Source organism: Rattus norvegicus, chromosome 7, assembly GCF_021556685.1.
Source record: "Rattus norvegicus strain SHRSP/BbbUtx chromosome 7, alternate assembly SHRSP_T2T, whole genome shotgun sequence".
Lineage (NCBI taxonomy): Eukaryota > Metazoa > Chordata > Mammalia > Rodentia > Muridae > Rattus > Rattus norvegicus.
In genome coordinates, this window is record NC_141540.1 from 9,062,686 (window position 1) to 9,077,532 (window position 14,847).

The following is a 14,847-nucleotide window of genomic DNA, read 5'->3' on the forward strand; positions in this document are numbered from 1 at the left end:
ATCACTCATGAATCAGGTATGCTAATCTTTTGATGACTGGATAAAATAGTAGCAGTGAACTAACTCTAATTACTGACGTGAGCTAGGTTTGATACAGATTGTTGTTCATAAACCACTTGGTTCTATGATACAGTTCCGAAAACTAACCAGGAACTTAAATTTTCACCTCATTCATGACCTCCATTTTTAAAGCTTTAAGTGTATTCAAATTATTCCAAATAAATATTCCATTTCATTCAAAATTCCCTATGTATATGCGGCTATAAAATGAGTAGAATGCATCAAGATTCAGTATTAAATCAAAATATTCCATAAATATAAGTTATGTGTCTTACACAATATTTTAAAATAAACTTATTCATTTTTACTTGAAACATTGTCTTTATATTTGCAGGTTAAACAACAGTTATTTCTTTTCTTTTTTTTTTTCCTTTGGTGTTTTCCCGTCTTTATGCGTCTGTCTTCTTGCTGCAGATTTTTTCTTTTCCTTTTTTTAAATTTTTATTAGATATATTTCTTTATTTACATTTCAACGTCATTCCCATTCCCTGTTTCCTATCCATAAGCCCTCATTCCCTCCCCTCCTCCTCCCCATACAGATATCCCCGCTATACATCACCTTTATTGTCCCCCCATAATCCCCAGCACTGGGGGTCCAACCTTGGCAGGACCAAGGGCTTCCCCTTCCCCTGGTGCCTCAACAAGGCTATTCTCTGCTACAGAGGCAATTAGAGCCCTGGGTCAGTCCATGTATAGTCTTTCGGTAGTGGTTTAGACACTGGAAGCTCTGGTTGGTTGGCATTGTTGTTTTTATGGGGTTGCAAGCTCCTTCAACTCTTTAAATACTTCCTTTTATTCCCCCCAAGAGGTTTCTATTCTCAGTTCAGCGGTTTGCTGCTAGCACTGACCTCTGTATTTGACATGCTTTGGATGTGTTTCTCAGGAGAGATTTATATCTGGTCCCTTTTACCATGCCCTTTTTTTTGGTTCTTTTTTTTGGGGGCTGGGGACCGAACCCAGGGCCTTGCGCTTCCTAGGTAAGCACTCTACCACTGAGCTAAATTCCCAGCCCCTTACCATGCCCTTTTTAGCTTCATCGATATATATATATATATATATATATATATATATATATATATATATATATATATATATATATATATGGGCCACATGTGGGGTAGGCTCTGAATGGCTACTCCTTCAGTTCCTGCTATAAATTTTGCTTCCATATCCCATCCTATGGATATTTTTCCCCTTTAAAAAGGAGTGGGAGCATCCACATTTTGGTTGTTCTTCTTGTGCTTCTAGTGGTCTGTGGATTGCATTTTGGGCAATTCAAGATTTTTGGCTAATATCCACTTATCAATGAGTACATACCAAGTATGTTTTTCTGTGATTGAGTAATCTCACTCCGGATATTTTCTAGTTCATTCCATTTGCCTATGAATTTCATGAGGTCATTGTTTTTAATAGCTGAGTAGTAGCCCATTGTGCAGATTCACCATATTTTTTGAATACATTCCTCTGTTAAAGGGTGTCTGGGTTCTTTCCAGCTTCTGGCTATTATAAATAAGGCTGCTATGAACATAGTGGAGCATGTGTCTTTGTTTTATGTTGTAGCATCTTTTGGATATATGTCCAGGCTACCTATAGCTGGGTCCTATGGTAGTGGAATGTCCAATTTTCTAAGGAACCTACAGACTGATTTCCAGAGTATTTGTACCAGTTTGCAATCCCACCAACAATAGAGGAGTGTTCCTCTTTTTCTTCATCCTCTCCTTCATCTGCTGTCACCTGAGGTTTTTTTAATCTTAGCCATTCTGATTGGTGCGAGATGGAATCTCAGGGTTGTTTTGATTTGCATTTCCCTGATGACTAAGAGTGTTGAACCTTTCTTGAGGTGCTTTTTGGCAATTCAATAATCCTGAGCAATGTACCCCATTTTGTAGTAGGGTTATTTGGCTCTCTGGAGTCTAACTTCTTGAGTTCTTTGTATATTTTGGATAATAGCCCTCTATCAGAAGTAGGATTATTAAAGATCTTTTCCCAATCTGTTGGTTGGCGTTTTGTCCTAATGATAGTGTCTTTTGCCTTACAAATGCTTTTCAGTTTTATGATGTCCCATTTGTCGATTTTTGATCTTAGAGCATGAGCCATTGGTGTTTTTTTTTTTTTTTCAGGAAATTTTCCACCATTCCCAAGTGACTGAGACTCTTCCCACGTTTTCTTCTATTAGTTTGAGTGTATCTGGTTTGATGTGGGGGTCCTTGATCCACTTACACTTAAGTTTTGTACATGGTGATAAGAATGGATCAATTTGCATTCTTCTACATGCTGACCTCCATTCGAACCAGCACCATTTTTTGAAAATGCTACCATTCTTCCATTGGATGGTTTTAGCTCCTTTGTCAAAGATCAAGTGACTATAAGTGTGTGGGTTCATTGCTGGGTCTTCAATTCTGTTCTACTGATCTATCTGCTTGTCTCTGCACCAATAACATACTGTTTTGTTTTGTTTTTTGTTTTTTACAATTGTTCTGTAATACTGCTGGAAGTCAGGAAAGGTGATTCCCCCAGAATTTCTTTTATTGATGAGTATAGTCTTCTGTATCCTGGGTTTTTCTTATCCCAAAGGAATTTGCGAATTGCTTTTTCTATCTCTATAAAGAATTTAGTAAGAAATTCAATGAGGATTGCATTTAATCTGTAGATTGCTTCTGACAAAGTGGTCATCTTTACTATGTTAATCCTGCCAATCCATGAACATTGAAGATCTTTCCATCTTCTGAGATATTCCTCAATTTCTTTCTTCAGATACTTGCTCAATTAAAGTCATACCAAGATATCGTATATTATTTGAGACTATTTCAAAGGGTGTCATTTCCTTAATTTCTTTCTCAGCCTGTTTATCATTTGTCTATTGTTTGTCTCTTCCTTTGATTTTCTATATTCAGGGTTGTCTCCCTTTGTGCTTTCTTTATTGTTCCTATTTCCATTTTCAATTCCTTCACCTGTTTGGTTGTTATCCTGTCATTTTTTTCAGGGATTTTTCTGTTTGTTCTCTAAGGTCTTCTACATGTTTACTTGTGTTTTCCTCCATTTCTCTAAGGGAGTTTTTTATGTCTTTCTTAAAATCCTTCATCATTGTCAAAAAATGAGACTTTACATCTAAATTTTGCTTTTCTGGTGTGTTGGATGTCCAGTATTTTCCTTGGTGGAAAAACTGGGCTCTGATGATGCCAAGTAGTCTTGGTTTCTAATGCTTGATTTCTCTGCTTGCCTCTAGCCATTGGGTTATCTCTGGTATTTGCTTGTCTTGCTGCTTCTGAGAGTGACTTGATCCTGCTATAGGCCTCTGTGTCACCACTCCTGTAGAACTGTTTTCTTTCAGCCTTTCCTGAGAATAGGTGCTCTGATTTCAGGTATGCTGGTGCTCCTGGAGACTGTCTTTCAGCTCTAGGTGAGGACATGAATCAAAGGGTTCCTGCCCATGATTTCTCGTGTAGGTCCTTACATCTTGTGGGCACAGTTTGCAGTATGCGATTCTCTCTTGGGTCTGGACTGGGCAGAGGGTATTCTCGTCTGATTTCTCAGGAGTATCCATACTTCTGAGGGTCCATCTCTTTCTCCCATGGGAATTGGGTGTAGGCACCTGTTTGGCTGGTTCTGTTCAGTCCTGGGCACAGACCAGAACCATGGGCACCAGCAGCTGTCTCTTCCTATATCCCTGTGTCCAGAGGCACTTTGCAGTTTCCCCTTGGATCAGGGATGTGGACTGAGGTGTGCAGAGGTGGCAGTCTGTCCTGTGGCCTCAGGATTTCTGCACTCCTGGATGGTCTGCTCTCTTGCTTATGGGATTTGGGTGCAGGGAACTGTGGGACAGTATCAGTTCACTTCCAGGCAGACAAACAGGAAGTGCTGTGACCCAGATGACTTCTGCCTCTGTGTATCCTGAATCTACCAGGCAAGTAACTTGGTAGCAAAAAAGTAGGTCTTACCTCTTCTCTCAGCTGTGGCAGCACTTCTGGACACTGTCTTCCAGCTGTAAATGAAGGCAGGAATCAAAGGGTCCTGCCCCTAATTGCTTGTGTAGGTCCTTACACCCTGTAGGCACAGTTGGCAGTATGCAATTCTCTCTTGGCTCTGGACTGGGGCAGAGGGTATTCTCATCTGATTTTTCAGGATTACCCATACTTCTGAGGATCCAGATCTCTCCTTCATGTAATTTGCATGCAGGGAGCTGTTTGGCTGGTTCATATCAGTCCTGGGCACAGACCAGAACCGTGGGTACCAGCGACTGTCTGTCCCTCTATCCCTGTGTCCAGAGGCACTGTGCGGTTTCCCCATGGAACAGGGATGTGGGCTGAGATGTGCAGAGGTGGCAGTCTGTCATTCGGTCTCAAGATTTCTGCACTCCTGGGTCTAGATATTTCTTATTTTACACAGATACTTTTCTCTATTCAAAACTGTCTGTCATGAGATAGAGGACAGTACTGGCAAATTGTACCAGTAAAAAAGTTTATGGTAGCAAGTTCAACTGGTGACTGAATGATTTGTTCATGTTTCCCAGTTATTTTCTAGAATCTGAGCTCTGATTTTCACCACACCCACCTTGCTAGAATCTCATATTCTAATCACAAGTACTTTCTACTTTAGAGATTTTCTTTCTTAGAAATGTCATATATGTATATATCTAAATAAAGTTATTTTGACTACTGGGAATGCCACCACTTACTATAAATATGGTATCACTGAAGTAGCAACTTAAAAGACTTATTTTAGAAATTATCAGATAACCCACATTAATAGTTTATTTAAATAAATTACTGGAAAGACAGGTACAGTCGAACAGTAATGCAATTAAGAGAAAATTTCACATAACTGGCATGCCTCCTATAAGTTGGTCAAAAGGACCTCATCTGCTCTGAATTAACTAAGATTCTAAGTGTGGTTTACCTTGTGTCATATTGGCACAAGTCATACTCATTTAAAAGGAAGGAACCTCAATTGAGAAAATGTCCCCAACAGACTGGAGAAACCTATTGCATTTCCTTGATTGATATATGATGTGGAAAGGTGGTCCTGGGAGCAGTCTGGGAAAGCCAAATGAACAAATCAATTAGTAAGCCACACTGCTCCATGGCCTCTGCTTCATTTTCTGTTTCCAAATTCCTTCCCCAAGTTCCTACCCTGGAGTCCTTCCCTGACAGACTTGTAAGCTCTAATTTCAGCCCTTTAAAGCATTTCCTTTCCATGTAACCTTTGGTCTTGGTGGTTTATTCCCACAACAATAGGAAACTAAAATACATACTAATAGGGTGTAATAAATATTTGTGAGATGAAATCTAAACTCATTATTTTTATTTTATGAATAAAATACTGAAAATTGTTAAATTTAAAATGAACCTTGCTATGATTACGAAGCAATGAAAAACTTTCATATGCAAATATATGTTAGTTATTTGGGTTTTCTTTCATTCTTTCTTTACGTTTTTATATTATAATTCATATTTTATTTTACTTTTCATAGACTTACAGGAAAAAGAAGAGAAATGAAGAACAAATTTGTGGAGATTGGGTTCATTTTGCTTGGACTAACAGATGACCCTCAGCTACAAATTCTGATTTTCCTGTTTCTGTTTTGCAATTATTATCTTAAGCATGTTGGGGAACTTAGTGATCATTCTCCTTACCGTGCTGGATCCTCGCCTAAAGACTCCAATGTACATTTTCCTTCAGAATTTCTCCTTGGAACTTGCATTAACAAGTGTCTGTATTCCACATTTCTTAATGAGCATTTTCACTGGAGACAGAATAATATCCTAGAATGCTTAAGCAACTCAAATCTTCTTCTTTTTTCTATTACTATCAAAGAGTTTTACCTCCTGTCTGCCATGTCCTATGATCACTATGTAGGCATTTGCAGACCACTGCACTATCTCACCATTATAAACAGCAATGTGTGTCACCTACTGATCCTGAGCTCTTGGGTGACTGGGTTCTTAGTCACCTTACCCCCTTTGATGTTGGGACTCAAACTGGATATCTGTGCCGCCAAAACAATAGACCACTTCCTGTGTGACACTCCTCATCTCCTGCAGCTATCATGCACAGACACATGGTTAATAGAATTGATGGGTTTTTTCATAGCTGTCAAGACACTTTTCATCACCTTGATCTTAATGATTCTGTCCTACACATTCATCATCAAAACTATCCTAATGTACCCTTCAGCTCAACAATGGAAGCCTTTTCTAACTCCTCTTCACATATGGTTGTTGTCTCCGTTACTTATGGGAGTTCTATCTTCATGTACATGGAAACAACAGCCAAGGAGAGGTTGGCTTTAAATAAAGGTGTTTCTGTGGCGCAACACCTCTGTGGCCCCTTTAATAAACCCTTTCATTTACACTCTAGGAAATTAGCAGGTGAAGTATGCTTTCAAGCAGATGCTTCACTGACTGTATTCTTCTCACAACAGTGAATTAAAATTTAGACCTAGATAGTATGCTGCAGAAACATAAATGAAAGGTGGGATATAATTTTCAAGTATGTGAGCTATGATCTATGCTTTAAATCTCATGTTCTCTATTAACCTTTTCTTTCTAAGCTCTCTTACATGTCCATCCTTCCTCTCTCCAGTCATTTCTCTGATGCTTCCTACATCAATTAATATGAAATTAAATCAAATATCAACAGATAATTTTTCATTCACATTGAGAGGATTATCTCTTCTGGAATTTCCTATAAATGAAATCCCTCACTTTGAACTTTATTTTTGGATTTTCTTGCTCCACCTAAATTTTGAGTTCCCTCATGCTACAATTGGTGATGTTGTGATGTTGATTTGATATAGAATCCGATCTGTTGCATTTTTCTGGGGAAAGAAAAACACTGAAAAAAACTAGCTTAGTAGTTAAGAAAACTTGTTGCTTTTGCACAGAACATTTTTGCATACCAGTACTTCCATGATTGCTCCCCACAACCTGATACCTTCCTTTGTCTTTGAAGGTGTTACATGCACATGTAATTTAGACATAGGTGCAGGCAAAACATTCAGATACATACAGTAAAGATAAATGTAGTTTTATAAACAACCTTGGACGTCACATAAGCTCTTCACTCTTTGTGCAAAGAACAACTGTTATAAGACACTCCCAATCTTTTCCTAAAAATCCTCTCACTAAGCAACAGCAAATTGGAAAGAAAAAAAAAAAAACAAATGTCTTTCTGATTTCTCCTCTCCTCAGTTGGAAGCATCATATGTGATGTTGATGTGCCAGTATACAATTATCCATGAAAACCTCTTAGAAATTATATACATTGTCACTCTCTTGAATCAATGAATGATGTCAGTGTTGAAAATTGGCTTGGAGAAAGGAATGTCATCTGCATCTTCTGGTCCTATTAGCTTCCATTGCATATATATACTTGAAATAACTTGGCAATCATGATTGTTGAATCTACAAAGTCCATTCATATTCTTTGAAATGTCTCTGTTGCATTTATCAATAAACATGACTATAGTCCAATATAAAGGTAAAATTATGAAAGAATAATATACTTTAGAAAATATATGGCAGTATTTTTAATATTGATAGATAGATAGATTGATTGATTTTACATACCAAATGCTGCTTTCTCTCAGTCATTCTCTCAGAGATATTCTCCCCCATCTAATCTTCCCCTTTCGTTTGAGAGGGTGGTATCCATGGGATATGCCCTTATCCTGATGCTTCAATTCTCTGCCAAATTAGGCACACATTTTTCCATTGAAGCCAGATAAGGGAGCCTTATTGAGAAACAGGTATCACAGTCAGGCTACAACTTTAGGGGTAGCCTCCAATCCAGTTGTTTTGGGCCACATGGAGAATGAGTGAATGTCTGCTACATATATACGAGGGATTCATTCTAGCTTGTGTGTTCTTTGACTGATGGTGGCTCAGTCTCTGAGAGCTCTAAGAGGTCCAGGTTAGTTGACACTGTTGGTCCCCCTGTGGGGTTTCCATCCCCTTCAGGGACTTCAATCCTTCTCCCAACTCTTTCATAAGCATCCCCAACTTCTATCTAATGTTTGGTTGTGGATAACTGTTTCGATCAGCTGATGGGCATATCTTCTCAGAGGACAGTTGTGTTAGACTTCTGTCTGTAAGAATAACAAGAGTATCGCTAATACTGTCAGGATTTCATGCTTGCTTATGGCATATGTTTCCAGTTGGGCTGGTTACTGGTTGGCAATTTCTTTAGTCTCTGCTCCATGTTTGTCCCTGCATTTCTGTATGACAGGTCAAATTTTGTGTCAAAAGCTTTATTGGCAGGTTAGTGTCCTTATCCCTCCACTGGACATCTTGCCTGGCTAGCTACAGAAGGTAGAATCTTCAGGTTCCATGTTGTTACTGTCAGGCATCTCAGATAATTACCCAAATTGACTCCTGGATGTTACCCCCTTCTCACGTCTCTGAGACTTCCTACAGATTTTCCCCACCCCACCCCAACCTTGATTGCTACAGGTTGCCATTCATTTTTCAGACCACTGGGCCTCTCCTCTCTCCCCACACACCTGTCCCCCAAATTCCCCTCAAGCTTCCCTCTCCTACCCACTTCTTTCCCTTCTTCTCTCTGCCTTCTATGATTATATTGTTTTCACTTCTAAGTATAATCCAAGCATCCTGCCTTGTGCTTTCCTTCTTATTTCCCTGTCTCTGTATCTATGGGGTACATGTGTTTTATGGGCAATCTCCACCTATCAATGAATACACATCATGCATGTCTTTTTGTGTCTGGGATATCTCACTCATGATGATATTTTCAAGTTCCATCCATTTGCCTGTGAAATTCATAAAGTCTTTCTTTTTAATAGCTGTATAGTATGTCATTGTGTAGATATACCACATTTTTTTTCCTTTTCTTTATTAACTTGAGTATTTCTTATATACATTTCGAATGTTATTACCTTTCTTGGTTTCCGGGCAAACATCCCTCTCCCCCCTCCCCTTCCTTATGGGTGTTCCCCTCCCAACCCTCCCCCATTGCCACCCTCCCCCCAACAGTCTAGTTCACTGGGGGTTCAGTCTTAGCAGGACCCAGGGCTTCCCCTTCCACTGGTGCTCTTACAAGGATATTCATTGCTACCTATGAGGTCAGAGTCCAGGGTCAGTCCATGTATAGTCTTTAGGTAGTGGCTTAGTCCCTGGAAGCTCTGGTTGCTTGGCATTGTTGTACATATGGGGTCTCGAGCCCCTTCAAGCTCTTCCAGTTCTTTCTCTGATTCCTTCAACGGGGGTCCTATTCTCAGTTCAGTGGTTTGCTGCTGGCATTCGCCTCTGTATTTGCTGTATTGTGGCTGTGTCTCTCAAGAGCGATCTACATCCGGCTCCTGTCGGTCTGCACTTCTTTGCTTCATCCATCTTCTCTAATTGGGTGGCTGTATATGTATGGGCCACATGTGGAACAGGCTCTGAATGGGTGTTCCTTCAGTCTCTGTTTTAATCTTTGCGTCTCTCTTCCCTGCCAAGGGTATTCTTGTTCCCCTTTTAAAGAAGGAATGAAGCATTCACATTTTCATCATCCGTCTTGAGTTTCATTTGTTCTAGGCATCTAGGGTAATTCAAGCATTTGGGCTAATAGCCACTTATCAATGAGTGCATACCACGTATGTCTTTCTGTGATTCGGTTAGCTCACTCAGGATGATATTTTCCAGTTCCAACCATTTGCCTATGAATTTCATAAAGTCGTTGTTTTTGATAGCTGAGTAATATTCCATTGTGTAGATGTACCACATTTTCTGTATCCATTCCTCTTTTGAAGGGCATCTAGGTTCTTTCCAGATTCTGGCTATTATAAATAAGGCTGCGATGAACATAGTGGAGCACATGTCTTTTTTATATGTTGGGGCATCTTTTGGGTATATGCCCAAGAGAGATATAGCTGGATCCTCAGGCAGTTCAATATTCAATTTTCTGAGGAACCTCCAGACTGATTTCCAGAATGGTTGTACCAGTCTGCAATCCCACTAACAATGGAGGAGTGGTCCTCTTTCTCCACATCCTCGCCAGCATCTGCTGTCACCTGAGTTTTTGATCTTAGCCATTCTCACTGGTGTGAGGTGAAATCTCAGGGTGGTTTTGATTTGCATTTCCCTTATGACTAAAGATGTTGAACATTTCTTTAGGTGTTTCTCAGCCATTCGGCATTCCTCAGCTGTGAATTCTTTGTTTAGCTCTGAACCCCATTTTTTAATAGGGTTATTTGTCTCCCTGTGGTCTAACTTCTTGAGTTCTGTGTATATTTTGGATATAAGCCCTCTATCTGTTGTAGGATTGGTAAAGATCTTTTCCCAATCTGTTGGTTGCCGTTTTGTCCTAACCACAGTGTCCTTTGCCTTACAGAAGCTTTGCAGTTTTATGAGATCCCATTTGTCGATTCTTGATCTTAGAGAATAAGCCATTGGTGCTTTGTTCAGGAAATTTTTTCCAGTGCCCATGTGTTCGAGATGCTTCCCTAGTTTTTCTTCTATTAGTTTGAGTGTGTCTGGTTTGATGTGGAGGTCCTTGATCCACTTGGACTTTAGCTTTGTGCAGGGTGATAAGCATGGATTGATCTGCATTCTTCTACATGTTGACCTCCAGATGAACCAGCACCATTTGCTGAAAATGCTATCTTTCTTCCATTGGATGGTTTTGGCTCCTTTGTCAAAAATCAAGTGACCATAGGTGTGTGGGTTCATTTCTGGGTCTTCAATTCTGTTCCATTGGTCTATCTGTCTGTCTCTGTACCAATACCATGCAGTTTTTATCACTATTGGTCTCTAACAATGCTTGAGTTCAGGGATAGTTATTCCCCCTGAAGTCCTTTTATTGTTGAGGATAGTTTTAACTATCCTGGGTTTTTTGTTATTCCAGAGGAATTTGCAAATTGTTCTGTCTAATTCTTTGAAGAACTGGATTGATATTTTGATGGGGATTGCATTGAATCTGTAGATCGCTTTTGGTAAAATGGCCATTTTTACTATATTAATCCTGCAAATCCATGAGCATGGAAGATCTTTCCATCTTCTGAGGACTTCTTCAATTTCTTTCTTCAGTTTCTTGAAGTTCTTATTGTACAGATCTTTTACTTGCTTGGTTAAAGTCACACCGAGGTATATTATATTATTTGGGTGTATTATGAAGGGTGTTGTTTCCCTAATTTCTTTCTCGGCTTGTTTCTCTTTTGAGTATAGGAAGGCTACTGATTTATTTGAGTTAATTTTATACCCAGCCACTTTGCTGAAGATGTTATCAGCTTTAGTAGTTCTCTGGTGGAACTTTTGGGATCACTTAAATATACTATCATATCATCTGCAAATAGTGATATTTTGACTTCTTCTTTTCCGATCTGTATCCCCTTGACCTACTTTTGTTGTCCGATTGCTCTGGCTAGAACTTCAAGAAGTATATTGAATAAGTAGGGAGAGAGTGGGCAGCCTTGTCTAGTCCCTGATTTTAGTGGGATTGCTTCAAGTTTCTCTCTATTTAGTTTAATGTTAGCAACTGGTTTGCTGTATATGGCTTTTAATATATTTAGGTATGGGCCTTGAACTCCTATTCTTTGCAGGACTTTTATCATGAAGGGGTGTTGAATTTTGTCAAATGCTCTCTCAGCATCTAATGAAATGATCATGTGGTTTTGTTCTTTCAGTTTGTTTATATAATGGATCACATTGATGGTTTTCTGTATATTAAACCATCCCTGCATGCCTGGGATGAAGCCTACTTCATCATGGTGGATGATTGTTTTGATGTGCTCTTGGATTCGGTTTGCCAGAATTTTATTGAGTATTGTCGCGTCGATATTCATAAGGGAAATTGGTCTGAAGTTCTCTTTCTTTGTTGCGTCTTTGTGTGGTTTACGTATAAGAGTAATTGTGGCTTCATAGAAGGAATTTGCTTATGATCCATCTGTTTCATTTTTGTGCAATAGTTTGGATAATATTGGTATGAGGTCTTCTATGAAGGTTTGATGAAATTCTGCACTAAACCCGTCTGGACCTGGGCTCTTTTTGGTTGGGAGACCTTTAATGACTGCTTCTATTTCCTTAGGAGTTATGGGGTTGTTTAACTGGTTTATCTGTTCCTGATTTAACTTTGGTACCTGGTATCTGTCTAGGAAATTGTCCATTTCCTGTAGATTTTCAAGTTTTGTTGAATATAGGCTTTTATAGTAAGATGTGATGATTTTTTGAATTTCCTCTGAATCTGTAGTTATGTCTCCCTTTTCATTTCTGATTTTGTTAATTTGGATACACTCTCTGTGTCCTCTCGTTAGTCTGGCTAAGGGTTTATCTATCTTGTTGATTTTCTCAAAGAACCAACTTTGGGTTCTGTTGATTCTTTCTATTTCTATGGTCCTTTGTGTTTCTACTTGGTTTATTTCAGCTCTGAGTTTGATTATTTCCTGCCTTCTACTCCTCCTGGGTGCATTTGCTTCTTTTTGTTCTAGAACTTTTAGGTGTGCTGTCAAGCTGCTGATATATGCTCTTTCCTGTTTCTTTCTGCAGACACTCAGCGCTATGAGTTTTCCTCTTAGCACAGCTTTCATTGTGTCCCATAAGTTTGGGTATGTTTTACCTTCATTTTCATTAAATTCTAAAAAGTTTTTAATTTCTTTCTTTATTTCTACCTTGACCAGGTTATCATTGAGTAGAGCATTGTTCAATTTCCACGTGTACGTGGGCATTCTTCCCTTATTGTTATTGAAGACCAGTTTTAGGCCGTGGTGGTCCGATAGCACGCATGGGATTATTTCTATCTTTCTGTACCTGTTGAGGCCCGTTCTTTGACCAATTATATGGTCAATTTTGGAGAAAGTACCATGAACAGCTGAGAAGAAGGTATATCCTTTTGCTTTAGGATAGAATGTTTTATAAATATCCGTTAAGTCCATTTGGCTCATGACTTCTCTTAGTCTGTCTACGTCTCTGTTTAATTTCTGTTTCCATGATCTGTCCATTGATGAGAATGGGGTGTTGAAATCTCCTACTATTATAGTGTGAGGTGCATTGTGTGTTTTGAGCTTTAGTAAGGTTTCTTTTACGTATGTAGGTGCCCTTGTATTTGGGGCATAGATATTTAGGTTTGAGAGTTCATCTTGGTGGATTTTTCCTTTGATGAATATGAAGTGTCCTTCCTTATCTTTTTTGATGACTTTTAGTTGAAAATTGATTTTATCTGATATTAGAATGGCTACTCCAGCTTCCTTCTTCTGACCATTTTCTTGGAAATTTGTTTTCCAGCCTTTCACTCTGAGGTAGTTTCTGTCTTTGTCTCTGAGGTGTGTTGTCTGTAGGCAGCAGAATGCAGGGTCCTCGTTGCGTATCCAGTTTGTTAATCTATGTCTTTTTATTGGGGAGTTGAGGCCATTGATGTTGAGAGATATTAAGGAATAGTGATTATTGCTTCCTGTTATATTCATATTTGGATGTGAGGTTATGTTTGTGTGCTTTTCTTCTCTTTGTTTTGTTGCCAAGACGATTAGTTTCTTGCTTCTTCTAGGGTATAGCCTGCCTCTTTATGTTGGACTTTACCATTTATTATCCTTTGTAGTGCTGGATTTGTAGAAAGATATTGTGTAAATTTGGTTTTGTCATGGAATATCTTGGTTTCTCCATCTATGTTAATTGAGAGTTTTGCAGGATACAGTAACCTGGGCTGGCATTTGTGTTCTCTTAGGGTCTGTATGACATCTCTTCTATACCTATTATCCTTAGGTTTGATCTTCTCATTGAGTCCTGGATTTCCTGTATATTTTTGGGCCAGTAGCTTTTTCCGCTTTACATTATCTTTGACAGTTGAGTCAATGATTTCTATGGAATCTTCTGCTCCTGAGATTCTCTCTTCCATCTATTGTATTCTGTTGGTGAAGCTCGTATCTACAGCTCCTTGTCTCTTCTTTTTGTTTTCTATATCCAGGGTTGTTTCCATGTGTTCTTTCTTGATTGCTTCTATTTCAATTTTTATTCCTTCAACTGTTTGATTGTGTTTTCCTGGAATTCTTTCAGGGATTTTTGTGTCTCCTCTCTATGGGCTTCTACTTGTTTATTTATGTTTTCCTGGAATTCTTTCAGGGATTTTTGTGTCTCCTCTCTATGGGCTTCTAGTCGTTTATGTTTTCCTGGAATTCTTTCAGGCATTTTTGCGATTCTTCTCTGTAGGCTTCTACTTGTTCTCTAAGGGAGTTCTTCTCGTCTTTCTTGAAGTCCTCCAGCATCATGATCAAATATGATTTTGAAATTAGATCTTGCTTTTCTGGTGTGTTTGGATATTCCATGTTTGTTTTGATGGCAGAATTGGGCTCCAGTGGTGCCATGTAGTCTTGGTTTCTGTTGCTTGGGTTCCTGCGCTTGCCTCTCGCCATCAGATTATCTCTAGTTTTACTTTGTTCTGCTATTTCTGACAGTGGCTAGACTGCCTTATAAGCCTGTGTGTCAGGAGTGCTGTAGACCTGTTTTCCTGTTTTCTTTCAGCCTGTTATGGGGACAGAGTGTTCTGCTTTCAGGTGTGTAGTCTTTCCTCTCTACAGGTCTTCAGCTGTTCCTGTGGGCCTGTGTCTTGAGTTCACCAGGCAGGTCACTTGCAGCAGAAAAGTTAGTCATACCTGTGGTCCCGAGGCTCATGTTTGCTCGTGGGGTGCTGCCCACAAGCTCTATGCGGCGTCAGCAACCAGGAAGATCTGCGTCGCCGTTTCCAGGAGCTTCAGTGCACCAGGGTTCCAGATTGCGTTTGGTGTTTTCCTCTGGCATCCTAGATTTGTGTGCAGAGTGCAGTCTCTTCTTGTTTCCCAGGTGTGTCTGCCTCTCTGAAGGTTTA

At 39.3% G+C, this 14,847-nt stretch overlaps 1 pseudogene; it reads left to right on the forward strand.

Annotated features, from left to right (window-relative positions):
* Or6c234-ps1 (olfactory receptor family 6 subfamily C member 234, pseudogene 1) lies at positions 5,553-6,425 on the forward strand (annotated as a pseudogene).